The sequence below is a fragment of the Temnothorax nylanderi genome, unplaced genomic scaffold (genome assembly GCF_030848795.1).
Source record: "Temnothorax nylanderi isolate EJ_2023f unplaced genomic scaffold, tnyl_v1.0 TNYL_tig0177_pilon, whole genome shotgun sequence".
In the NCBI taxonomy this organism is placed as follows: Eukaryota; Metazoa; Arthropoda; class Insecta; order Hymenoptera; family Formicidae; genus Temnothorax; species Temnothorax nylanderi.
This window is the reverse complement of record NW_027249239.1, coordinates 225,340-249,299: the sequence shown is the minus strand read 5'-3', so window position 1 is coordinate 249,299 and position 23,960 is coordinate 225,340. Positions and strand designations below refer to the sequence as shown.

At 39.8% G+C, this 23,960-nt stretch overlaps 1 protein-coding gene across 3 annotated transcripts in view; it reads right to left on the bottom strand.

Annotated features, from left to right (window-relative positions):
• The window catches only part of Foxo (forkhead box, sub-group O), a 114,799-nt gene that overhangs the window by 87,911 nt on the left and 2,928 nt on the right, over positions 1–23,960 (bottom strand). The window lies entirely within an intron of this gene.

Sequence of the window (23,960 nt, the reverse complement as noted above, 5' to 3'; positions counted from 1 at the left end):
CCACTGAAGGCACTGAATTCTCTTTCCTTCTTCAACAACATTTTCCCGAGCAACGCGCATGTTTGACAGTCGAAAACTTATCGTTCTGCACGTGTCAACGAATGAATCTGGGACTACACGAGTTCGTATGACACTTTAATGTATCTCCAAAAACAAATATAATAGGTAATACATAAATTAAAAGCTTAAAAGTTCGAAATAGAGCCAGTTTGTATCATGTTCAAGTATAACTAGTTCTGAGAAAAAAAAATATTCTACCTAATCTCTACTGTCTCTCGTAAAATTCTTTACTTTCGAGTAGTCTCAACTGCTCGCGTGAGGTGTCTTTCGTCCGTATATATAGTGTAATTAATTTTCTTTAATGAGTGTTTCAACTGATCTCATGTTTTGCTATCAAATTTCTCGAATAATCATTGCAAACAAGCGATAAGATAATTAACAATTACGCAGATTGATCGCAAATAGGGCGTATTGTTATTACGAAAATTCGGTCGAGTTCTCGAGTGAAGTTTTTCTCATGAATAATTGCTCGGACACCCTGGAGCAGCGACTTCGAGCGAGTGGGCCCAGAAGTGAATCAAATTGAAGTCAAGAACTGTCGTCCTGGAGAAAATATATAGCGACTGAGAATAAGAGTAACTGCTTCCTGGCGACCGGGTGAGTTAGTGGAGCAAGTGAAGTCAGTGGAAATGAGTCAGCGAAATTTCCACTTAAAGCCGATTCAATCCCATTTGTCCCATTCGTCATCGGCTACTAATTATCAATAATTACCGCGTTATTTCTCGATTAGTATTACGGACACGAGACGAAAAACGCGGACGAAGAAAAACGGATCGTTGGAAGAAGAATTAACGTAGCGAATTATAAGACATATAAAACCGTCGATTTAATATAAATGAATAAATCAATTTAGTATCGGAATGCGACGAAACGAGTTATGGGGGCAGAAGTCCTCTGAGTGACGGCAGAAATGGAATAAATCACGGCGCTGCGCCGAGAGAGGAGGACGTATTGCCTCAATTTTGAAACGGCGGCCGAGCAGTGCGCATGCTGTACATACGTTACATGTGTCGCGCAAGAAAACAGAGTCATTGCCGTGACATATGAGACGATATCGAATGCGGGAATGCCTAATAGAAATATAGTGCCGCTCTTCTTGTACGTCGCGCGTCGCTCCGCGCGTGCACCCGCGAAGAATGCGGTACCGCTGTATTTCAATATCGCGCATTCGCCTGTATATACACATGTCTCTCCGCAGATGTGTGCGTCTGCTACCGATAAAAATGCGCCACGGCCTTTATTTGCATAGCTACCATTACCCGTAATAATAACGGTTATAACGTGGTAAAAATTGAGCGGAATGGGAGGCGTCCCGCGTCGATCTATCGACATCCACAGTGATTGAGAATTGAAGAGAGAGATATGGGAAGTGAGTTGATTTTAGGGATCGTGAATTGCACAAAAACGTATGTCCGTTCTGTCTCCATTGAAGATTCGACATCAAAAAGACTGTAAATCACTACGTGATTCCTCTAACACTTATCTCTTCGTTAAAAAAGGATTTATTCGCAAAAGGATTTATTTAATTATTCATAAAGACAAAATAGTAGACTTGCAAAAGAAAAAAATTAATCTGAGAAATTTTATGTATTATTATTTGTAACGCTTGTAATCTCTTTTATATCAAATGTCTTTGCTTGATTATTTTAATGACAAGAATAATTTTAATTTAATATTTTTTTTACACAATATTTTATTTTAAATTTCAATTTTGCGATGCTCTATATGCCAAAGTAGAAAAATGAAGTCACGAGGACGCATTAGAGCGATGACGATGCATTGTCTCGACATGGCGTTAATGTTACGACCTTATGCATTCCGTTCGACGTCATCCACGCCTCCGGTTAGTCGGAGGCGGCCGACAAGACACGCGTGCGTGTTGGTAGTGATGGCGAACGACGTGAGCCACGTGTGAATTCACCTCGATTCGCCTCTGCTCGCGGGAAAGGAAGCGGAACGTCACTGACGGCGAGAGAAAGCTGCTGCTGCTGCTGCTGCTGCTGCTGCACTCGCTCTGATCGTCGAACGATCAGAATCGGGCGAGTCGATTGTAAACCTGCAAAAGTCGTCGATAGTCGAGAGCAGATAAATCTATAGCCGCGCAGGTTGCTTATCAACGAATTTCACCTATCTTTATTTTCTCCCTTGGAGAAATTTCGCCTCCTTATCCTGCCACAAGTAAAAAAGATTTTAACGAAGCGAAAAATTGCAAGGCAGCAGAAACAAATAATATGATATAATTACTAATACGATATAAAATTTACGGTACAAGCAATTGTTTTACGGAGACGCCCTGTCGTCGCTGGATAATGGAATGGATGGGAGATTTTGATGAGCGAATGATAGCAATGAGAAATTAACGCTACCAATTAAATATCATAGGGCTCCCCATGTTCGTTTAGCGACTAAGGCTTATTAGGCAGTTTATTAAATTGTTTCCTTATTTCCAGTTACAGCACTCTTCCCATAAACATTAATTGAAGTTAACTGGTTAAACCTTCCTAGTTCTATCTTCAGAAAGAGTTCAGAATTAATCAATTAATTCCCTTTAATATTTATAAAAATAGCTGTTCTTGGTTTAATTATTTTTAGGCAAATATCTAATGTTGTAAGTTATAATACAAAGTAAGTTACTTTTGAAAATTTTGTCATATTTGTACTTTGTGGAAGTCTTGCGTTCATATCATGTTTTCTTTCGTTCCAAACGATCTAGTTCGAATAAACCGTTCAAGACACATTGCTTTTAAAAAAATTGTAATTCCGAAATTAGAAAAGTGGAACAGTACACCGTAACTTCATTATCCCAAGTTGCAAGAATATAGCTCACAATTTATAATCACACGCTGCTTCGAGTGCTTAAAATATTTATAGAACAAGATCCCGAAATTAGAAAGGCGGGACAATGCACCGAAAGTACATCCTGTCGGATTATTGGAAATACGCGTAAACACGTGTTTCCACGGGTGGATCGCGCGATATTTTCCCCTCTCAAAAATATACAATTCTGCTGAGTTAGCAAAAGCGCGCTTATAGGTCAAAATAGCTTCTTCAATCGGATGTTCCAAGAATACGTGTGGGAAAATATCTGCGACGTAAGGGAAGATCGCGATCTTCTTTCGCTGAACTTCGCGTCTCTTCGGCGGCGAAACGCACGAGGCTCGATCGGGCTCGCTTCCGATTTCGCCTCGTGCCCACCTTGCGGGCCGAGCTATTTTCGACGGCGCGAGTATACAAAAGTAAGGGGACCGAGTCCGAGAGGTCGAGCGCGATTCCGAAAATAAACGGCGAGCCCATCGGTCGGCAGTCCTCTAACCTCGCTCCGCGTGCGGGGGCGGCTCGGAAGGGGGGAAAGAGGGTAGATGTGGGCTTAAGGTCGTGCGTGCTCTCGAACGTTACGTGGCGCGAAATTTGCGTTACGCAGTCGACTCCCCCGGCCTCCCGAGATGTCGCATACCTGCCTGTCTGAGAAGAGAAACCGTTTATCGCTTCTTCAATTCAATTAGGCGTGTGGTTTTCAGTTCGAATTAAGAATCTAAACCTCTCTCGAGTCGTTTTTATACGCGGCAGTGGAAAACAAATTATTTTAACAGAAGCAAACGTCAATTTATAATCTATTTCCATCGCCAAATGAGATGTATATCTCAACACTTTTCTCTTCATTTTCCTCTCGCGGATAATATACGTTTAATAAAAAATATAATGTCTTGAGAAATATTTTTAGCGCTAATCTCAGTCGCTAAGCAAAATATCTTCGTTTAGTTCACGATGCTATCGATCGTGCTTAAGTTTTGATGGTCCCAGCATATTTAAACGCATATAAATGACGAGATCGTTACATATACGGAACGAATATAGCCAGATTCCTCATCGCTACGCACGGAGGCGCGATAAATCCCTCGCAACTCGCGCCACGGACGAACATGCGAATATTGCGCAAGTCGATGAAGCGATAATACGCAATTACGCATGCACGATCGGCAGTCAGCCGGAGGAGAATCGCTATACCGATCACGGATCATAGGTTATCCATTATAATCCCACTCTAAAGCGCGGTAGATGAACGTATGTCGCGGACTCATTCAATCGTGTTTCAACGTATGTTTAACATTATCGGTCGCGCATGTATTATCATACCGACTTCCCCTAAAAAATATTTTCTAAAAAAAGTTACATACTATGATATATTTCAACTAACAATAAATAAATTTTTATACCATGCAACATTAATTGTAATTAATGATTCCAATCATTTTCCAGTCTAATAATAATTATTAGTATAACTTTATTAATTAACTAACAAAGTTACACGAACATTACACGGATACATGGATATAAGAAAACGATTCTGTACTATCGTCAACAACGAAGGTGTTTGTCCGGTTTCGCTAAGTAAATGAAGAATTTACCGCCCTGACTGCGTGACAAGCAATCAGTGAAGTTGACGCATCACTCATAACGTCAAAGGTGCACTTTCTCACCCCACGCATTTAACATAAATGGTTACTGACCACCTCTACGATTTATTAAGCTAATATATTTTACGGCAGAAAACCTTAGAACTTAGGGTCGGACTGGTCCGAATAAACATCTAACCCTAAATGTGCAGCGAAGGTACAAGCCGCGAGACACTTTCGAGCTGTGGTCTGCGGTTGTACTCCGTATTTGGAACTAAATAAAAATTGTCACTTAAATCTGCGGTCGCACGTCAATATAAATTACTATGTCACATAAAGTACCATGTATATTTCGTGCAGCTAAAAATCTCGTTACAGATATGTAGTTACAGAACGCTGTCCGCTGTCCAAGCACAAAGTTGTGGAGTTTATTTTCAAATCGTCTAAATAAGACACATTTTTCAAAAATGTAACATTAAAAACGAGTTTCTCAATTTAGTGTGTTTCTATTGGTACGTTTGTGTATGCTCAATGGAAACTTGGGTGAACCGTCCCCCGCGTGCTTCGGGTGCTGAAGGTAACCGTCTCGTCTGCTTCTAAGTATCGCCGAGGCGGAATGCCGTGCACAACGGATGTGCGAAACATAGACGTACCGTCTGGCTGACGCGTTATTAGTAAACGTCACTGTTTCGACTCGAGTTTTATCGGCGTCCAAATACCGGGAATGGCGCGCCAGTCATTCAATGTATGTAGATGAGAATGTAGAGCGCGGTCGCGTTCTATTGCACGCACGCGATTATAGAAACACGGATGGTCTTCGGAAGTGCCGGGGAACGGGGCGGGAAATACAAGCCACGTGTCTCCATTATCGACCTGTTATCGAGTAATTCATTAAAGTGCTATGTTTGTCACGTGATAGGCAAATTTGCACCACCGCCGCCGCGCGCCGCCGCCGTCAGTTGTTTTGCGCTTGCTTTTTGCAGCGGCGACGATTTGCTGATGCGCGTAACAAATAATGAATAGATACGGGTATAAGCGAGTTCGCACGCGCAAAACACTTCCCCAATGTCGCACATATTTGTAAATCACAGTTATACGGTGTCGATAATGAAATATTTATACCACGCGCGTGTTATTTCCGCTTAAGTACAACCTCATAGTTCTCGCGTCTTAGAATACGCGACGACGCAAAGAAAAAGCGCCAACGCCACTTAGAATCACGATAAAAATGATAGACAAGGAGCAACAATATTTATTAATAGTTATACCAATTATACCTATTAATACTCGATCTACAAATATTATATAATTCAATTTTATTGCCGTTTAAAAATACCAGATTCAGGTTAACATCGTACGATGATTTGTAATTATTCAAGGCTTTTCAAAACAGTTGAGATTTACGTATGAGAACATTTCTTAATAGTAAAAAAATTGATTTAATTTACATTCATGCATTTATTCTAAATATAGATAATATATTCAAGAAACAATTCAAGAAATATCAGAGAGCAGATTAAACAGATTTGAGAGGAGAATTTATTATATTGTAGAACAAATTGTGGTAACTATTATTTAAATACTTTTTATTTATCATCAATGGAGATAAAAAGAACTCCTAAACTACCATAAAAAAAGAGGATTGAAAATAAGCGTCATTCAACGACAATCAAACGGGTAGAATTCGATAGCGATCAATCTCGTAATAATTATACACCAAGTTTCAGAAAAACCGCTGCGAATTCGCTAATCGTTAGAAATAAGAACATCGAAGTCACGTTTTCCACGTTGCGTCTCCGTCGTCTCAGCCAGCTAGCCGGCCAGCCAATTCGACGACGATGACGACGTCTTTACATAACCGACCGAATTCGGATGCGCGATAACGGCTATCGTGATGATAGGTCCCCGCCTATCTGCATCTCTCTCGCGACCGCGACCTTATTAAAAAGTACAGAACGATTATGCAAGCCACACAACAACGCGACCGCGGCTCTTATGAGCGAGGCTAAGTTTAGAGCGCGACGACGATACGTGCCCGCGCCGCCGCCGCGCCGCCACAGCCGTCGCCGTCGCCGTCGCCGTCGCCGTCGCCTTCCCCATCTCTTGCGCAGCGCCCGACACTTGTTGGATAACGAAATCACGAGCGTGTGCGCGCGCATTAGCTACTTCGAGGACGCGGGACCGATCCGATAGCGACGCAGCGCTCTCCTCGTATCGCGCGCATAATCGACATCGGAATGCTCGAGGACGCTTTTCGTTTAATAGGTAACACGTCAACGGTTTCGTTTAGATCTTTCAATCTGGAACTCCTATACGGATGTTCCAAATCGGTAAGTCGCAGGGATAACAGAAGTATTTTATATTGATTTTTTTTGTAGTATTTAAGTTGTCAATAGTATTAGTATGTACTATTGCATTCATTTCCTAGCGTACTGATATCACGATACATTATTAGAGCACCGGATTTTCGACTTACGAGAATAGAATTCGTGGAAATTTTGGTGCAAAATACGCAGTGGTTTCGCTCCGATGCCGATTCTGTATTCGTAGAACGACAGGAGAAGGCGGCAAACTCCGACCTCGGTGTGAACGGATGTGCGGTTCGACACCGAGAGAGGGTCTGACCGAAAAAAGTCTTTCACGCCACGCCGCGTTCGCGTCGCCCGCGCGCCTCTTCTCGCCGTCGCGAACGAGACCCACCTTCGTTCCCGTGGCCTCCGTGAACGAGATGGTGTCTGCGGTTGACTTTGACCCCGGGGAGACGTCGGCGCGCCCGACGTCACGAAGGCGCGATTGGTGATACCGGAGAGGAAGAGAGAAAGCACGAGGAGAGAGATAAAGAGGCGACGGAGGCGCGCGCGAGCGAGCGTGCGTGAGCGCGTGTGCACGACGAAATTGCGACGCTCGAGAGTCAGCCGGTCGTGCCGTGCCCCTCGCGTCGCACGCGACGATTGGTCCACCACTTCTTGTGTGTCCCTGCTGCCGCCGTCATTGCTATTGCTGCTGCTGCTGCTGCTGCTGCTAGCATACTATTCAGCATACTGCGCACCAGCCAGCGTCGGGCGCGTTACGTATACAGTCTTGGCAAGTAGTTCGACTACTCGTATGACTGGCGCGAGGTGGGTATACCGGCTCTCGTGACTACTACTAATTAAGGCGGACGATCGGATGCCTTTATGTACCGAAGTCGACGAAGAATTCAGGCTTGACACACGAGATACCATTTATCATTTACCATTTCGAAATTACCGGTCGATTTTCTAAAATTTCTCTGCACAGCAACGAAAAATCAAAATGAAATATTAAACGAAATATAAGAATATAATTGAGAAAAAGGAATAGGAAGAAGAAAGCGTAGTATTGTATATCTCAAAAGAAACATTAATCTCAAACTTAAAAAAAAATTTGAAGAACGCAAATATATTTCAAAGAGATAAAAAATTATACATGACATACGGATTTATTTTTTGACTTTAAAGTTTCGCTTTTAAAGTCATCGACGTTGAAGATGACAGATTTCACTAGTTAAATTTAAAAAAAACGTCTCAGCTTGTCTCATTACAAATAAGAGTTTTACATAATATGAAATACAAAGAATTACAAAGTTATAAAGTAACCGGGTTTGTGTGGGCTGCCCATATGTAGCACTTAGGCGCGCATACGTGCTACACACAGCGAGATAACGTAATTGCGCATCCTATAATACCCACGAGCGTGAAAAAAGTATGCAACGCGGAAATGCGCCTCTTGTGCCTTCCTACGTCTATTCCCTGCCCCCCTGCGGTGGCGTCTCATTGTTTACGCCTTCTCCGCGTCTTGAATTCATTTATTACCTGCGCGAATAACAAATCGCCGATATTTGTCGCGCGTAGATCCGCGCGCACATTTAATGCGCCGAGCGCGTGTCGAAGATAACGACGATTTACGTAGCCTAGATAAGTGTTTTCGGTCTCATTATACACCTGTTCTTCGCCGCGATTAACTTACTGCGTTCTCTTTTCCGACAAATTCGCACTTCGATAAGGTGTATCATTTCTTATATCTTTGATATTTTACAAAGAGAGATGTGCGCCCCGCACGTATATATACAATATATATTTTATCTTTATATTACATATAAACAGGAATAAACAAATATTTGAATAATTACTGCAATAGTCATGTCTTCTAAGAAAAATTATTTTCCGACGCAATTGTCCATACGAATGAGGAAAACGGATACGGGCACTTTATATCAGCAATTTGTTCTCTACGATATGGATCAAGATAAACGACTTCTTCGATTGTGCTGGCGATTTTTTGATTTGATATACGTTTCAAAAAGTGTGGATTAAGAAATCTAAGATTTGATATTGTTCAACGATATATTTCAACACATGATATATGATAAAAAGACTTCCCACTATATACAGGTTTATATATTATTCTTTTTACATTATTGTTTAATTATTTCCAAGATACAACGATATCTTACAATTAGACGAATAATATAATAATAATAATAATAATAATAATATAAAAAATAATCTGTATAATAATTTTCTTAAGAAACGACAAATGAATATTTCTCGCAGTCGTTTTTGTTATCGCGATATGATCGATGAAATTATATCTTTCTTCATCAATCTATTAACGTATATTAAGTCTATTAACGTATAAACTTCGTAAATTATTTTTCGCCAGCGTTAAATTTCTAATTTTCTGTCGCGTTTATTCGCGCTTACGGAAGATTTTCAAAATCGGACTAAAGAAATTCGTAACGTTCGTTACAAGTGACATCTTCTAGAACACGGTAAAACCGTGCGACGCGATAAGCGTGCGGCAGACGTCCCAAAATCAACATTTAACCGTGTTTGTACAGTTGTACCTTGCACCGCAAAACCGCTCTTACACTGTGTGTACGAAACCTCTTTTTTTCCATTCAAAAGTTGTTAAATGGGAACGCGAAACTGCGAAGAAAATTGAAACTTCTCGTCGCTAGCAGACAGTTAGCCACCAAGGAGAAGACAATAATTTGTTTACTTTGAAGTCACGATACATATCTGGAGATCCCGTAAAGCTTTTTGGATCAGACAGATCCCGCTGGAGGATTTTCAGAAAAAGAATGAAAATACAAAAAGCAGCTATACAATCAGAATCGAACTGAGAAGTTTCTAGTTGCGATGTGACTACTGAAGTATTGATATGCAATTCAGCAGATTGCAATACAAAGCAACATCTGCTCATTGATTTGACACAGCATATCAAGACTTCGAATAAGATAATAAATTTATATAAAATATTATTAAGAGAAAAAGATATTCTATATATCTATTATAATAAGTATCTAATGTCTGTCTAGCTGACCGCGACTTTTCAATATTATAATTTCAATAATAACGATAACATTAACTATTGCTATCATACAAGTTAGTATTATCGTAAGTTGTTTGCATTGATATTACAAATTTATACTGGTTCTAACAACCGCCTGGAAGATAAAAATAATATCTAATATCAATGAATTACGTGTATATGTATATGTTTCAATCAAAATAAAACTTATTTTAAAAATAAGTAATCAAAATTTGTATCGTAAAAAAACATTATGATAAATGTGTCAAATATATAGTTGTATGCTTAATTCTAATTATGTTAAGGTTCGTGTTAAATTTCCCAGCCATTCAGGATATTTTCATCTCGTTATCCTTTCACCGCAGACTCGCGTCAAAAATTTGAAAACTCATGTCAGGATGGATATTTTATCATTGTACACTTTATTGCATGCTCATGAAATAAAATGACGTTCAAGCGAAATCTCATTTCTAAAGTTCAGCTCGCTCCTCGAGACGATATCTCGATATTCCGAATATATGGATTTGCGGAACGATATTGCTAATAATTCTTTTGCCAAAATTCGGCCAAAATTCCTTATCAGAATCTTTCGCGAAGTTTTCTCCTCAATTGCAACGACAACGGGTTTCAATATGGTTCGGAGATAAGCGGATCTTGCCGCCGATGTCCATTCTTTCTCCGCAAACGAAAACGAATAAATAGATTAAAATAGAAGACCTTTATCATAATGTACTTTGGAAAGATATTTAAATATAATTTTAATAATCAAAATAAACTTAAGAAAAGTGCATATAATTTTCTTCATGCAAAATTTAAAAACGCTAAATACTAAAGATTTTTTGTATATTTCATTGCTCATCTTTCAGTTTACAAGCAGCATGAAAATTTAATTTTTTTTCATGTTCGCAGATTAAAATCAAGATTAAAAATTCATTAGAACATTTCTTGAATATAATTATATAATTAAACGCCAAAGCGCATGTACATCCGTTAATTATTATAGCTATGAAGTGCAAGTCACGCACCAATAACCTAAAATACGAAAAAATAATTACGGAGCTGTCAATCGTAAAGGAAACGTAAAGCTCAAAGGGTTAATTAATTAAATTAATTAATCCTTTGTACTTTTTGAACAGTCTACCTATTCAAATAAACTGATAATAGCTTTGTCCATATTAACGTCACTGTCGTTCGCTCGAAAAATCGCATAGGTACCACTCGCCTGCGTAGTGTATACGGGGGACGAAAAAGAAAAAAAGGAAACGAACATATCTGGATATATGATTTTTTTGAAACTGAAGCTTCAACAGCACGGTAACATTTGAATCAAAAAGGGGAGTACAAATGAAAGGATTCGGCTGATATTCAGCTCTTTTCACGTCCATCACATCCATTCGTTATCAAGTCCCATACTACAATTAGTGTAAAAAGTAACAATTTTTCGTAATTATCGAACTATATCCGTTCCCGTTACACATACCCTGTTTTATATTAGAAAATACATTTTTTTACCGCAAGCAACACGCCAGATGTATTATATTTAACTATTTCCAAGCAGTATTGTGCTAATATCGTAAATATTATGGAAATATTATGCTATATATGTGTGTGTGTGCAGGTGTGCGTGTATGTTTTTAATATTTAGATGCGCTTGATTATTTTATATTATTAGTTTTTGATTTAGATTTATTATTAGAAATCTTCATACGTTCTCTTCAAAAGATGAAAGTGGTCTACGAAATATGAAGAAAAAACGCGTCTTCTCTTTTGTGCCAAGCGGGAAACACAAGGAAAGCTTTAATTAGAATGACGCGGAAAGTGCATGCGAGCCCTACGGCTATAATATCTCTCTCGCGGAAATACACAAAATAGCAAAGGTGATTTCGCGCGCGTTTGTACGTCATTATGTAAACTGCATTTATTCAAAATGTTGCAGACTTCTTCCTGGGTGTTTATCTCTTTTTTTTTTCTCTCGACTTGCTCTTAAATGTACGACGCGGTACTTGGAAAAACGATGCGCGTCGACGTATCGCGCGATCCGTAACGTTATATACTCGTAATGAAATGACGCGTCGTAAAATTAATTAAGATACAATACGGTCGCGTTCGGTCTCGAAGTGTGCGACAATCTCGAGGAATAAATCATGGAAATAGAAGTATCGGCTCTTGAGTATCGATTCCATGGCATGTAATTCGAGCACGCGACACGTTTGTCTAGCTCCTATCTGACCACACGTGTGTCGTAGATATATAACGTCGCGCGAAGTAGACGACCCTTTATTAGTATAACAGAATAAGACACGCCCGTATCTTAGTGAAATGAGCTGCAACTTTGAAAATAGACATGTCATCGTTGATGACGGTTTCTGCATCGAGAGATTGCTCCATTTTTTTTTCTAATCTTCTAATTGCCCTAAATATTACATTTTCATGAGTGATCTGTTATCAGTCATTACTTTAATGCGCTGAAGAAGCTTACGTGGCGTAAAAAGATGCATATTTAACGCTTACATAAAAATCCTTTTTTATGCAGGCTAATAACTGATTCCCAGAGTTGGACTGTTATGCTAATCAGGGCAACTTATCATTTCATTCATAACAAAATTGTTCTATACATCTCAATGAACTTTTTAAAAATGACTATGTATATATGCAAATTAACATACGAGTAATACGCTTCACGATATTGCCACTTAATATTAAAAAAAAACGTTTATTTTTACGAATGACATATAACGCTTGTAAATAACAGAATATGCGATAAATGCCAAATAAAAATTTTGCGAGAATCAAAATAATTGTCTTTATACACGCACCTATCAAAATGGTTAGGGTTTTTTACATAAAAAAATAATTTGCATCGGAAAGTTTTCTAGACTTTCTCTATAGCCATCACACTCGCAGATTCTCAAAATGCGTATACAACCGTGTAACGAGCGTATGTAGGAAATAATATATGCAGATGACGCGTGTATATATCAAGCTCTGCTGCGCGTTAGAGAAAAAGACAAGAGCCTGACGACATCGGATCAAAAAAATTAGGGTCGCGTCGCGCGTAGGAACGACGAAGATGGTGATGCTGGACGTCGTCGCCGCGTGAGGAGGGAGGAGTTTGGAGGAGAAGGGCGATTAAATGGCACGAGAGGTCAGTGCCTCGAATCGGGGACCCCAATTGGTACAGATGCATCGTGGAAGTATGAAACACCACCGGGACGGGCCGCTCACGAAGTGCTCGAGTAAGTTCCCTCGGCCCGGTAGCTTTTCCTCACCTTCGTTCCAATAGCGATAAACGAAGTTTCCACATTTAACAGAGATGGAGATTTATACGTGAAAATGGTTGGGCGAGAGACAGATTCTTGAGTTAGCGAGAACTTGTGAATTATAAATCCTATTGGTATAATGATGTTTATGAGGTAGAATTTGCAGAGAGTGGCTTCTAAAGTTCTCCGATTTTGTAAGATATAAATAGATAGAGCTGTTTCTCAAGTATTTTATAAAATAAAAACGAAAGAGATTCGTTTTTATTTCAAGATATACACATGGCACGTATTTTTACAAATACGTTAGCACCGAAGGAAAAAGAAAGAGAGATGTTTTTCATAATAATTAATAAAGAATCTATTTCCTTGTTACACACGAAGCATGATTATCATGCTCCAATTATAATTAATTTTCTTTCGTCATGTACGTATTTCCAAAAAATTCCGTTATTAGAAATTAATAAAGCTTAATTATATTTCTATTACTATTAAAGTTACACATATCTATGTCGAATTTAAAAGAAAATATGAGATAGAATGCGCTACATGAAATAAATAAACTTTAAAAGATGCCATCATTAAAACTTTAACTTTTGTTGCGTAACTTACTGCTCATTTGCTTTGCTCATTCTTCATTCTTCAATTACTTAACCGAGGAATTCTATTAACTCATTGTCGTGTTATGCACATTAAATCTTTCTTCCTGGTTAATATTTCATCGTAATAATCATTCGCGCAGATGATTATAATCTTCGATTGAAAAAGGTGTCGCGTGTAATAATTGCAATGAAATTAAGCACCTTTTCCGCGAATCACGATTCCACATAATCGCGATCTCGATCGGCGTTCACGAAGGAATGCCATGAAGGATCACCGTCATTCTTTTTCGTGACAGTTAGCAGAACGATATGAGAGACTCCGTCTTGTGTAATTTTACATCGGTCGCTCTATTTCCGCTCGTGTTGAACGTGAACTCGCGCGAGATGCCTTTTTATATGCCTAATTTTATCGCGAGGCGGCACAAAAATATATGCGTCAGTCAAAAATATAAATCCGACGGATCCGACTTATCCGGCGTATCGCTTCGGACGCACGATATTATTGGCACACTTATCATAAACTGTCATATATTTCTTCACAGCTCGCATCGAGCATTTCATTGGTCGAGATGTTGATTCGCCACGATTATCTAAAGTTTAACGCCGTGACCTCTCGTGATCAGGCATCGATGACGTGACCCGTGTTGATCTCACGGGGGGTGTTCCTGATCGCAGGTTAAAATTATGCTATATTAGACTGATGACTGTTGCCTGGAATAACGTCTAAAAACTGAAATGTCATAAGCTCCGTTGCGTTTCAGAGGTATGGAAGGCACAGCGCCGCTTTTAGCATAATAATCGGGTCTTAGCGTGGCAAGAACGCATATCGCAAGGATACTACCGGAAATAAGATGAAGAGATTAAGTCAAATGCGTGAAGGTATAACAAGTTAGTTATAAAGTGATCAGTGCATGCTCTTTTACATGCACACAAAGAAGCATGCTAATTACATTGCGAAATAGCAACTCCATTTCGAATCTCCCTTCTTCACTCTTTTATTCAGGCCTATTAAAAGGTCTAGTTACTATACAGGGCCTTCCAGGTTTCTTACGTCCTCTTGAATCTATCTTCGAACAATTCAAAGTAAACCTTTCCACATTTTTCATAGCGTTTTGATAATTAAGCCTCGAATTGTCGTTTTAACAAGATAACGAAAGAGGCGTAAGATTTTATATTTCGGTCAGTCTAAAATTTTAATAATTTCTAATGCCTCGTCATTTTTCTTGTTTCAACTTCAAGTATCTACTGCGACGAAACAATCGGTACATGTCGATGATCTTTACCGCGACGTTGGATCATGCATGAGTTACATGTGGATATTATTTGCCGCGTTTGCGCTAATTCGCGGCACTGCCGGCCGCTTCTCGCTCGCTCGCTCGCTCGCTCGTTCGCGAGCGCGTGTATATCCGTTCCGCGAAGCGCAACATACGTAACGAATGTGCGATACTCATTAGGAGAGTCAAGGGTACGTTACGTGAAGAGTGCGGTTACACTCCGCGCGTATGTCTGGCGCGCGTTACGTCACCGTGAAACGCGCGAGCGTCGATCGGCGCGCATGCAACACGCGACTACTCTCCGCGTCTCTCGCAGGAAAGAAAAGAGCATATGGAAGCGCCACCGGAACACCGGAGCACGAGAATAGCTCTGATCGCGACGTCGTCGACGAATACAGAATGATCCGCGGCGACTTGCCTATAAAATGTCGAGGACGGATTTTATCATTTAAATTTAAGACGAAAATCCTTATTCAAGAATGTCATCGTTTCTAGCGACCTTTGAATGTTCGACATTTAAATATCACAGTAACAAAGATTTAAATTATAATCCCCTTAAAGTATGGTTTTTTATTTTTATTTTTTTTGTTTTTTTATAATTTGGATTCGATTTTTCCTGCCTCGTTAAAAATGTCAAGGTATCAGCAGCTTATGGGATGTGAGAACCTTACAGGGAAATCACTATTCGAAATTTAAATTAAGATTCGCAAAAAAAAAGCGGCAAAAAATAATTCTTTATTTAATTCTGAAGTGAATTTAAAAAAAAATTCTAAACGGAAACTCGGAGATACAAGGGCATTTTAAATGTCAAAGAGAGAGTCAAGAGATAAGTTGACCAAGTTTCATTCTTCTATTAATAGAATCCCAAACCGCAAGGATTATCCTTGTTTGAGTGGACCTTCAAATTAAGCTAGAACGAAATTTTTTGACATGTAAAGATCTACGAGAGACCGTAGAAATTTGCGAATAGAGATTCGCCACGTTTCGTCCGTCGTCAATCGAACCAAGCCACTTTTTCGCTGATTTCGGGTTTCGGAGGAGCCGCGCAAACCGGCTCGGTCGGTGGAATTCAAATTGTAAGAAGCCGTCTTGCGCTTGAACGAAACGCTCACCGAGAGTCACCGAGAAAATCGCTCCGGGCGAGAAATTCTACCGGGAGAAAGGCGGACTCGGTGCGATGTCGTGCGCCGTACAGAAGAGCGAATTGAGAAGCGCGGCTATAAAGCGCAGCCAGCACGATTCTGTCGCAATTTACAGCGAGGAAATCGCAGCCTTGCTCCAGGCAAGGTAAGTAGAGTGTTGACCACGAAGCCCGGGGGACTGACAGCTGACAGAGTGCATTTTAAAAGAGGAAGACAGATATACTTTCGATACGGCGGAGTCTCGCCGGTCTATAGGATACGTCACAAGTCGCCACATAGTTTTCTCTCGACTACAGATACGCGACAAATTTGACGAGAAATCTAAGTAAGTTATTTTATAGTAAATAATTTAATAAATTTAATTGTATTTCGAACGCACCTCGAAACGCACTTTCCACCAACTGCCATTTTTTTAATTTATTGATAGATACATTCTCCCGCAAGTTACAAATAATATATATATAGAAAAATGATTTGTTAACAAAATACACTTTGCATTATTTCTCTCAAACCGCAATATTTTTTTTATAGTATTATTTAAAGCATATCAATCATTAATACTTATTACTTTTAGGATTCTAGAATTGATAAAAATTGAAATATTCCTTAAATTAAGTTTTTCAATAGAAAAAGTTTTATTTTCTAATTGATATAGTTTATCGGAAGTTTAATTTGCTCGACTATAGAAACACTTCATTGCATATTACATAAGATTGCGATAACGATGTCTTAATTCCAGCTTCTTCTAAAACCTAAAGAAATTCTTCTGTAGGCGGGAGAAAGTGCGTGAGTTTTGATACATCCTGTATAGCTACGAGGCGGATACATACTATACTCTTTCTTCGATTTAATTGCGTACAACATAAAACGGAGACCTGCCTTTAACCTTTCGAAATTGCTATCCTTTTACGATGACCTATTACTGCAATAACTAAGGGATTTATTTAACACCTCTGACTTAAAATGGCATTATTCGAACATTCTAAAATCATTTTATAGACTTTTTACTCTAAAGTACTGCATATATAATGAAATATTAATTAGTATTACGTAATATACGTAGTCTACACTCGGGCTACTTGAATACATTACTTATTATATAGTTAACATTCGATAATCCAGATATTCAGATATTTGAAAAATTACGATATACTCTTTATAATACATAAACATCAATCTCATTTGGCACTTCTGACTCTTTCCCTAAAATATTTAGATTTCTTAGTACATTTTATAAAAAATCCAAATAATCTAATATAAAAAATACACAATAGTGTCTACTTCGTTTTCTCTCTATATATATAAAAATTGATCTTGATTTTGTTACTTAAATTGGAATCGCGATTTGAGTTCTAATCCCTTTCGATAAAATCAGATTTTCGAGATAAATCGTATAAAAATTCCATTTGTTTTTCCTTCCAAGAAAAAATGTCTCAATGTAAAGTGTGGTGCAAGAGTGTGTTAAACGTCATCTCGAAACGGTTCGAGAAATTGACGAATGGAGGAATTCCGATGGCAACTTTTACCGGTCTCGATCCGCACCGGTCCCAAAAGTAGGCGGAGCAGCAGATGATCTCGAGATGACGATATTGGCAACGTGGTAGCGTTGCAGGGCCGCACACGGAGGCTGAAGCGAAAAAGGAAAGAAAGATAGACAGATAGAACGAGAGAGAGGAGGAGGAAAGATGAGAAATCGAGGAGAGAGTAGCTGGAAGAGAGAATGATTGGCGAAGGAGAGACGCGGCAACGACGCCGGTCGTTGCAGTTTCGTGCAAAAATAACACGGAAAGCTTCCTTTAAACTCAACCGAGCATCGTCTGTAACTGAAAATACACATCGCGCATGGAGAATGCGACAAAGTAGAGGAAAGGAATTTTGAGACCACGATGGATGTTCAAAAATAAGACGAGAATGCTCACACAATGTGGATTCGTAAAGACTTTTGTTTCCGATCGGGAATAAAAGCTTCAGGGATTTCCTAAATAATTCAGGGATATCGACGCTAAGAAAGTGATTTATCCGTTTTCAATTTAAATTTTTTAATAACAAATCACTTTTATGGAATTTAACTTAGAACTTAGCGCGTTGATAAAATATTTGACAAGCTCGCGCGGGGGGAAAAAAAAAGAATCGATTGAATTTTTGCTGAGCAAAAATCGAGTCCGAATTTTTGAAAATCTACGTTCGCAAATTTTTGATCCTCTGATCCGGTTACATAGTGTATGACGCGGATGCAAGTCATTTTCGAAATATGTTGGACTGCCCGCCGGTGATTCACGCTAATTGCGCCGTTAACCCTTGCTTAATGACTGCGCGGTAAAACGCGCGCTTTTCCATGGAAAAACTCGGAGCTGCGAGCGAGTTTTTCGCTCCGCCGGTTATAGCACTTTGTGCTCGCTTGCGATTTTGCATGATTTACGCTTCCGCTAATTCATTCACGCGGCGCGAGGGAGATTAGACGATACACGCATCCCGAATCAAGCTAAATGTTTTACAATGAGGAACTTTATTCACGATTGTCCGATCAACGTACAATTTGTTCAAGGAACAGAGTATCTTCTAATTATACAATAATTTTAGGAATGTTTATTTATTTCAGAATACAACTTTTTTCGATACATCTCTCAATAGATGTATCTCTTTTAAATTTTACTTCTTATTTTGTATTTTATTTTGTATCTCATTTTCGAAAAAAAACGAACGTTCCTTACTAATTGTTCTCTTGGATTCTAACTTCTTATATTAATTAACGATAGCATAGAGCAGTAATTAATTAGGTAATTATTATCACTTAATTTTTTATGCTATTTACTGCGGAAATATTATGTTACTTTACTGAGATTAAGTTTTTTTTAAAATGATCTTATACATCAGATAATACGCAAAGTCTAGTATGTGCTTCGTTCCGTAGGATGATTCGCAATCAATCCTTCGAGTCGGCCCGACGGAAATATTAAGAAGCAGTGACTGCTTTTCATTAAGTCGATGACGTCTCGTTAAAAGTTTTATATGGTCGATTACTGCCTTTATGCCTCGTTTCAATATATTCCAATCCATATCGGCCATTGTAATTATCAAATCAAACCGTAGAGCCAGTAAAACTGAAGACTGCAGCATCAGTCGTATCTATTTTACGTCGCCCAATACTATCAGTTCGTCCCATCGTCGCTTACCATTAATTACCTTCGATGTAACGCGCGATCGATACATTTGATCCCGCCTATCACTCTGCGCAGAACTGTTTCGTTTTGTTAATGCAACACGGACAACAAATCTATAGATTGACATATCTGAAAAATGCACACGAGCTTAGACGTTAAAGCGAGAGCGAAAATTCTTTGGAAATTTCAAAACGACAACCGCCGTGAAATCTTGGCGACGAAATAGATTTCTATCGCTTTCTGACAAGCAGATGCCTATTTTATTTGAAGATCACAATCGCCTCTCTCTTTTATATTCGCACGATATATCACTGCGTTCCGTGTCGACGTGTGCTTATCGCGCTAATCGAAACAACGACGTCAGAATTACAAGGTAACTTCGCGTGAGATGGTGTCACGCAAGTGCTGTTCAGAGAAATCAGAACACCATGAAGCTATCTAGGTGCATTTATAATTTTTTTCTGAGCTCACTGATCGCTACGTAATTGGTCCTACTTAAAATATCAATTAAGTTACGGGGTTTCCTTGAAAATTCCTCATTATAACATAACGAATTTTCAATCTCAATAATGGCATCATAATTTTTCTCCATGCATAATTCCTATATATTAAAAAATGTTAAATGAATAATGTTGTATAAGAAATTGTAAGGTTCTAATCGCCCTTACATACCCATAACGATATCACCCTTTCATATAATATTTACACAGAAAATGACACAAATAATTTCGATATCACAGGCTGCTTCAGAAACTCACCTTAAATTTAATGATCATGATAATTTTAATCATAAAAAAATGCGCCATTGAAGATAAAGTCGCGACTTCTAGGAGACACGCCGGGTAATTCTCCTTTCCCCGAGAGGCCGGAGATAATCTGCTGAATAACGATCTCACAGAAGGATCCAGTATTCACCGCGGCGTTCCGATTTCACTGACCGGTAGTGTTCCAGTATCTACCGTGCCGTAACAGCGCGGAGATACCGCGAAGAGACGACCGGACATTTAGCCGAGTTCTCTCCGTCGCGTCGGTCGTTAAAGAGGCGCGGACCGCCTCTAATCGCCGTGGATGGATACCGACTAGCTCTGAAGAAGACGGTAGAAAGAGCTTTGTAATGACGGGCGCCAGTCTTAAAACCAGACGGATGAGAGTAACATTTCGGCCGTTTGGTTTCATGGCTCCTCGATACTTCTTTTCTCCAGCGCGCTGCGCAAAAATTTCGAACCTGCGCTAACGCCGCACGGGAGGGAAAAGGAGATCCGAACTGCTCTATTTAACGGCGCGGAGCGGTGGCTTAAGGGCCTTTTGCGCCTCTTCGCGAGAACGCGTTCCAGCACACGGCGTTGTTCGATATCATCAGACTATTATTATGAAAGGGCAAATTGCGCGATGAAATTCCTCGCAACGCGAGATTCGTTGCACCGACGCGCCTCGCTCGTAAATCCGGTGGTAATTTGTAAAGTGAATCGGACGCTTTAACTCCATCATTATGTCAAATCTCGCGACGTGCTTGTGGACTGTCAAAACCGCGAGATACAGTCGTATTCGCCGTACCGGATGTCTCGGACCTGACAAGCCGGTCTCCCTTCCAGCCACGGAGGCTGGGCCGATTCGCGCGTTAAGGATAATTCATAACGCGCCGACGAAATGTGCATCGTCGCTGAAACGTATCGTCCACGTTATCGCGCGCGGTCTAATAAAATTCCTCGATGAGCAAGGCGCGATTGCACGCCTGGTGGGAGCACCAATTATTGTGCTCGCAACGCGTTACCATAAAAATTGCAACCGTGTTACCATAAATACTGTAACTTTTCTCGCAATATAATTGAGCGATATAACAACCCGCGTTTAACATCGTAGAAAAACCTCGATAAAAGGAAATCGACTTTTTTCTCTCAGTGTAAGAAGTGCTCCCCTCCCCCTCCCTCAAGCTCTGCTTATTCATTAACTACATCGTTAATATCGATTAATGAGCCTCTTGACTATAATAAAATTATCACGGTGTTTCGGACTGGCGTTAAAAGGGTATTCAACTATAATAGCGAGCTCACACAACGTGCGCGGAGCCTCTCGCGCGATCTCCTCGCTTCCTCCGCGTCACGATCCGCCGATGACCGATGGGACGTCGACGATCCTCGAGGAGACCCGTTGAATGAAACGAGCCGTTAAACGCGCACGCAGGAATCTCTCTTTTCCTCGGCGAATTCTCAGAATCGTATCCCTGAACTTTTGTCGGGACGCCGCTTTTTCGCGTGTGCGGCGCAGGAATCCGCGCATAAATAATGCACGCCGTACGACGTTTGAGAGAGCGAAATGAGCGAAGCCGATTGTCCGTCCGGTGGCGTCGATTTATGCGTGTACTTCGACCCGACGTGACGTCGACGATGATGGCCGCGCGGCAGAGCGACAGCGGCGGCAACGCCTGCGGCCGCTCTGGCGATGGCGACGACGGCACGGCACCGCGCGCTGCACCGAACGAACGCGAACGGTGCGAACGGACCTTAAAACTCCCCGCGCTGCATTTTGCGTCGGTATGCATTCCCGCGCGCTCGCGGGAAACACGCGCAGGAGAAGATACAGATATCTCTCTCTCCCTTCGTCGCTCGACACCGCGCCACGTGATTGCACGCCGTCGGTCGTCGTCGTCGTCACCGTCGTCACCGCGCCGTCACCAGCCATTCTGCGCGACTTGCATCCGCAAGTTCGCAGCTGCGGCTGCGGCGGGCCCTCCCCCCTTCCCCCTTCACCGGTCCGCCACCCGTGTGGATTTTTAGCGCGGATTCTTGCCGCGCGTTTGACGCGTCGGCTCGACACACGATAATTGAGTGGCTAAGTGCCGTAGGTGCCTAACCGGCAATTTCTAATATTTCATTTAAATAACGGAGACGCGAGGGAAACCGTGGAAGGCACATTTGTCAACTGGCACATTAGGCGCTGAAGAGTTATGAAAGGCCTTTATACCTATTAACTATATTAACCCTGGATACCTGAGAATTGCAATAACTTCCTCCGTAGCTCAACTACGTCAAAATAACTTTACTGTCTTCGACTGTTGCAATTGCGAATGTAGACTCTTTGACAGTATCGATTCTTTTCTTTCAAGTATCACCCAAGAGCGTCTTTTCGAATATAGGTAATAAACTAGGATTAGAAACAGTACAAGTGCCAAAGTGTCAGCGAGTTTAGAATGAAGAAAATATATTTTTCTCCTATTTTTTTGATGAATCTTTTCACACTTTACATCGAAATTGCAACGAAATAAATTTTATAAGCATAAATTAACGCATAATCAAGTAGAAAAATATTAATCGTTTCATATACTATACACACAGTACATCACTTGTATAATTTCGATCAAATTTTTACTATTATATTTATATTTAAAAAAAGATATAAATTCGATAACTGTATGGCTCTATGGAGTGCTAAAGTGTTAGGAATTGAAAAATGATCTAGTCATCTATAGGTCTGTTCGTGTTGCCTGTACTTTTTGCACCTAGAATCTACGCTTTATCTTTCTCCAACGCCCAATGTATATTTTTCTCATTTTAAGTGCAGAAATTTTGAGGAATTTCAAGCAACGCGAACAGATCTTGTGTCAACCATGAAATGATGAAGCATATTTAGGAAAGAATGTATCAAATGAAAAGATATAACGCCGAAAAAATATTTTCCCATTTTAAACAATTTTCTTTTTCTATTTATCATGTTTTAAAGTGTCGCCTGAATAAAATAGATTCACGCGGCAGACGTAATTTGTGAAAAAGAATTATCACACATTTACCCCCACAACTCCAAACCTCCAAGATTGAATTACTTCAAATTTGACAGCTAATTGGCGACATATCGTAACGAAATACGTAAAACGATACATCTCGTCTATCATACGTAACGTGTAACGCCGAGCTTTGCCAAGCCAAAAGCTCGAGCTTTATAATTATAAACACTATAATGCATTATTAACGTTTTAATTATGCGCGTGCCGCGCTAAATAGTTGAACATAAACACTCGCTTTGCAGTTCTAACATTTTGTTCGACTCATATTTGCGTGCGTTACGTTCGTTTAATGTCATTAAAAGATCAATTGTCATTTTACATGAGTTATTTTATTATTAATTAATAATTAATAACTTACAGAGGACTACCACTTGGTTTAAAATTCCGTTTCAGGCATAACAATCAGTTGTGTCTTTCCGTTTCATTATTTTTACGGTGATAATTATAGTCTTTATCTTCCGTGAGAGATTGTATCGTAATGAAAATACAGTATCGTAATTTTTAAAACTTATGATGTGCACATATAATCTATGTAAATAGATTCGGGTGCAGAAGAAAGAAGCGCTCAATGTGTATTATCGCTTTTATCGTCTTCTGATAAGTTTGTTTCTTATCATCGGTACAGAACGTAGTGCTTTTCCAAACTACTTGAGATATCAACCGTTTCCACTAATTAAAAAAAATGTAAAATAAGAGTATGTGAGTTATATTTTCGCGGAGCAATTAATCACAAGATGCGTCGATTTTTTTTTCGAAATCAGTATCTATACAGACTTTAATAATAATTAACATAAAATTTAATAATTAGGATAAACTAAAAATTAATCGACAAAAGTATCACAGCATATTTTTTGATCATTATATTACTGAAAGTGCCAAGTTTAAAAATGCATTAATTACGAAACAGAAGCTCTTCTCAGGCGTCTCTCTGAAACGTCCGTTCGTAATGTAATCGCGT